General features: G+C 37.1%; 1 pseudogene; it reads left to right on the top strand.

Moving 5' to 3' along the window:
- Positions 1-4,191: 4,191 nt before the first annotated feature.
- Positions 4,192-5,046, top strand: LOC140531703 (large ribosomal subunit protein eL6-like; annotated as a pseudogene).
- Positions 5,047-5,279: the final 233 nt, after the last annotated feature.

Below are 5,279 nucleotides of genomic sequence, written 5' to 3'. Positions count from 1 at the left end.
TCTCATCTTTGAGCCTCACTTTCCACTTTTGTAAAGTGACTAAAAGTCCCTTTCATTTCTATAATTCTATGAGCCTATGAGGCTGCCTGCTTTATCTCTGGTTGGGGAAATCCATGGATTAAAGTCTTTGTCTCTTTGTCTCTCTCTTTCTGCCTTTGTTTTATTCAATATTCACTAAACCTCTACAGTATTTGGATTTTAAGCCTCTTGGGAAAGTTGATTGTCTAAATGTAGCTAGAATGTAATACAGAAAGATTTTAATAACTCAGTATTGGAATCCAGTTTTTATTAAAACAGTGCTCAGAAACATTCATCAAAAATGACCTAATAATCATTACAATGTTTGATTTTGCATGTTCTTTAAAAACAAATAATGTCATTTCTTCATAACTTGGCAGGTTATGAATAAATAAATTTGTATGGATGATTTAGTGGGAAATCCACATTTTACTTCATTGTTCTACAATATGCAGTTTGGCAGAACTTTAAAAAAGGGGTCATACTTGGTTTGGGAACAGATGTGGTTGCCAACAGAGATGTTTTACGTAGGGGGAGAGTGAAGATGAGGAAGGAGGATTCAGATCCTGTGAGAACGAGCAGAATTGTAATTTTTGTTCAAGGATTCCTAAGAAGTTTAAGATGTGTTTATCTGGTTAGTCATGACAAGTGTTTCAAATTTTCCACTCTTGACAAGTACATCTTTGTTTGAAATGTTTGTCACAGTAATATATTCCTGAAGCTCATCAATAGGCTAATTTCTGTATTCTTACGACACTTGATTTATAGCTGTGCACACGGGGAAAGCCCAGGGTTTATATGCTATTTTTCCATTTCCCATTTTATGCAACAGATTTATTATTCCCCAAGTTCAAGGTAAGCTCTTTTTATAATTCTGCCATTTTATTTAAGGGACTCAATTGAAAAACTCCAGCCAAGACCCATCTACTTAAAGGCAACACTAAGGAGAAACTTCTCTGGAACATTTGGAGGACTTTAAAACCCCATACATTAATTTGCTATTTTTTTGAAGGAAGAACATGCTTTAAAAGATCTTAACTCCTGCTTCTATTGAAGACAGCATAGTCTAGGGCAATAATGTCCAAAGTAGTAGCTCTGGGAGAACCATAACATGATCCTATCAAATACATGATCAGGAGTTGAAAGATAGATCAAATCAACCTTCCCCGTGGTAATGAATTGGGGTTTTGTCTCCATGACCATACTCCCTCAATTTACCCCCTCTTGCACCTGTACAAGCTCCCAACCTCTTCCTTTATGACTAGCTTGGTTTTGACATAACCTTAAATCAGACATAGGCCAGCAGGTACACAGGTGCTATGAGGAAAATTCACCCTGCTACTTCCAATCCCAATATACCCACAAATCACTTCCTGTCTACATCAGGAACCTTTTTGGCGGTCTCTGCATTCCTAGGCTGGTTTTGCTTTCCAGGATAGTGGCTAGTGAGTATGAATGCTCTCCTCCCTCTTCCCCCCTCCCCTTTTTTTTGTTTCTCATGCCCATCATGTTGAAAAGTCTTCTCTGCCTCTGGTTAAATATATTTTATTTTATTAACTGCTAAATGACTAGGAATGCCTCATTTTTATTTCAATATTGAACATAAATGGCCTTTAGTGAAATCCATCCCACAACACTTTAACATCAAGTTGTTGGATGGAAGGAAATATATATATATGTGTGTGTATATGTGTTTGTATGTGTGTATACACCCCCACACACATACACACACACTCACTTGAAGAGAATGTGATGTACAGGATGAGTGGGCATGTTAAAGTTTCAATTTGCATTGCAGACATTAGGATATTATCTTTTCTCCCAAACACATTCCCTTTCCATATTTCCCTATTACTGCCAAGGGCATCTTCATCATTCCTATAATCCAGATTTGTAAACTTGCTATCTTTCTCCTTCCCTCCCTCCTCCTTCCCTCTTTCTCCTCCCATATGCAATCAGTTACCAAATCTTTACAGTTTCTAACTGTAAAACATCTCTTCCATCCATCCCCTTCTCTCTCTACTCATATAGCTACCACCTTAGCCTCTCACCACCTATTGCTTGTACTAATGTGAAAGGCTCCCAATTGGTCCCTGCCTTAGGTCTCTTCCCACTCTACTATATCTAACACTCAGCTGCCAAGGTGATCTTATTAAAGCACAGGTACAAGTGTCACTCCCCTACTCAAGAAACTTCAGTATCTCTCTATTGACTCTTGGGTAAAATATTATTTCATCTTTGCGTTATCCTGTAAAAATGTCATTTTTTGCTTCATTTTTATATTGAACACAATTATTAGTGAAGTTGTATGTACATATAACTTCCAAATAAATATGCATTTATTGGAATGCATGCTTAAAACTTCTTTTTAATGATAAGTGTTCAAGATAGGTTGAAGACCACTGTCTAGTACATGGCATACACACATATATTTTTGTATGGAGAACTACTACTCACAAGACAGATGAGGGAGAGTGGAGAATGATGAAACTGAAATAGAAATTATGGGATTGGCAGTGAAGTCTACAAGCAGGGTGGGAGGTGGGACACAGCTTCCATCTGCACTTTCTTCCTTGTTAGAAAGTTCAATATCACTTGAGAGAGAGCAATGTGACAAATAGCAAATAGCTTTGCCATTTGCTGCTGTATTCCAGTGTGGTTGGGGGCTGACTCCTGGATGAGAGGAGAGAAGAGAAGTCAAGACTGAGAACACAAAGACTTAGTTTCCTCTGTCAACTCTTCCAGTAACTAGTTGTATAATTTTAAAATAAAGTAACAATCTCTCTGTATCAATTTTTTCTTGTGTCAAAGAGGGAGTATCCTACCTGCCCTCCTTGTTTCAATAGGGAATTATAGGGATAAGAAGAGATAATGGATGCAAAAGTGCTTTGGAAAATTTAAAAGCACTGTACAACTGTAATGTATTATAAGAACTTCTACTGGCATAATATTCCATTGAGATTCTTTTTGTTTTCCTCTTTTCTCATGGAAGAGACACATTTATGTGAGTCTGAGGTTATGTGTACAGACAAAAGCTGATTTGAAAGAAAAAAATGGTTGAAAACAGTTCAATTACCTTTTCTTGGGAAGGAAAAAAGCTTGAATTGTCACTTGTTTGCATTAATTCAAACATTTAAAATACCTTGTCACTGGGGACAGAGAATAAATATCTAATTTTTATTCATGAGCCTAGAAATTTCTGGTTCCAATTTTGACTTTATTACTAATTTCCAAGAGGACCTTTGACAGCTCACTTGTTGTTTAAATTTCTCTTTGTGAGGTTGTGTTGTTGTATTGCTTTGATCCTATGGGATAAGAGTAATATTCTATTCCTTGACCCCATGCAAGTTACACTGGGTTTTTCTTTTAAATGATATTGACGTGATCCTCAAAATCTTCTGTCAGTTAAATCATCTCAGGGTATCCTCATACCCATCATTACTGAATATCCTGCTATTACTATGGTTAAGCAAATTTTCTTTTGTTAACTACTCAATGATCTAGGAGTGTCTCATTTTTTTTCTAATATTGAGTCAAATCCAGACCAGAACATTTTGACATCAAGTTGTTAGATGGAAGAAGATAAACATATGTATGCATGTGTGTATTTGTTGCTGCTGTTCAGTTGTTTTTTGATTGTGTCCAACCCTTCATGACCCCATTTTTGTGTTTCTTGGCAAAGATACTGGAGTGGCTTGCCATTTTATTCTCCAGCTTTTTTTAGGGATGAGAAAACTAAGGCAAATAGGATTAAGTGACTTGCCTAGGGTCATACAGCTAGTAAATGTCTGAGGTCAGATTCGAACTCAGGAAGATGAATCCTCTTGACTTCACATCCAGCTCTCTATATACCATATCATATAGCTGGTACGCATACACACACACACACACACACACACACACACACACAGTACATTATATATAGTATATGCATATTTGTGTATTTTTCATACATGTACATCTGTATATTTCACATATTCAAAACTAATATTCACATTCATGCATATCTGATCTATGAATATAGTTCACATTTTTCATTTATAGCTCCATACACATTTTACATAAACAGAAATATCAATCAGTGATGCTTATTTCTTTTTTATTTTTTTTAAAAAAACTGTTCTTCTTATATTCATTTTTTTAAAAATTGAGTTCTGCTGTTTCCTGTCTCTCAAGATGGCAGACAAAAATCCCCCTAAGGAACCAAAGGAAAAGAAGGTTAAAAAGGAGAAAAAAGAGAGCAAAAAGGAAGGTGTGGCAGAAAAGGTGATGAAAAACCCTCGAAAGCATTTCGGTTGGAACCCAGTCCTGGCCCAAGGGATTGGTAGGTACTCCAGATCTGCAATGTATTCTGGGAGAGCCATGTACAAGCAGAAATGTGCTGCACCAAAAACCTGGATTGAAAGGAAAAAGAAAGAGAAAGTACCTGTTACTATCTCAAAGCCAGTTGGTGGCCATAAGAATGGAGGAACCCATGTGGTAAAGATTCTCAAAATGCCTAAGTATTATCCTACTGAGGATATGCCTAGAAAGCTGCTAAGTTATGGCAAAAAGTCCTTCAGCCAGCATGTGAGGAGACTTTGAGCTAGCATCACCCCAGACACCCTTCTGATAGTGCTCATTGGCCGCCACAGGGGCAAGCGAGTGGTTTTCCTGAAGCAGCTGGCTAGTGGCTTGCTACTGGTGACTGGACCTCTGACCATCAACTGTGTTCCTCTGAGAAGGACCCATCACAAATTTGTCATTGCCACATCTACCAGGGTTAACTTTCCAGGTGTAAAAATTCCAAATCATCTTACTGGTGCTTATTTTAAGAAGAAGAGGCTCCGTAAACCCAGACACCAAAAAGGAGAGATTTTTGATACTGAAAAAGAGAAATATGAGATTACAGAGCAGCGCAAGACTGATCAGAAAACAGTGGACTCACACATCCTGCCCCAAATCAAGAAAATTCTTCAGCTCCGTGGCTATCTGCGTTTTGTATTCTCTCTCTCCAATGGAGTTTATCCTCACAAACTGCTGTTTTAAATGTCTAGCTGAGAACTCTTACTAAAATATTTGGAATAACAAAAAAAAAAAAAAATGAGTTCTGAATTCTCTCTCTTCCTCTCACCCCTTCCCCATCCTTTAAGAAGGCAAGGAATATGATATCAGTTATACATGGGAAATAATGCAAACATGTTTCCATATTAGTCATGCTACAAAAAAAAATGATGTTTTATTCCTGAAGGATAAATAATCACCTTGAAAAATATTCCACT

This window comes from Notamacropus eugenii, chromosome 3 (assembly GCF_028372415.1).
Source record: "Notamacropus eugenii isolate mMacEug1 chromosome 3, mMacEug1.pri_v2, whole genome shotgun sequence".
NCBI lineage: Eukaryota > Metazoa > Chordata > Mammalia > Diprotodontia > Macropodidae > Notamacropus > Notamacropus eugenii.
This window is presented reverse-complemented; position numbering and strand designations above follow the sequence as displayed.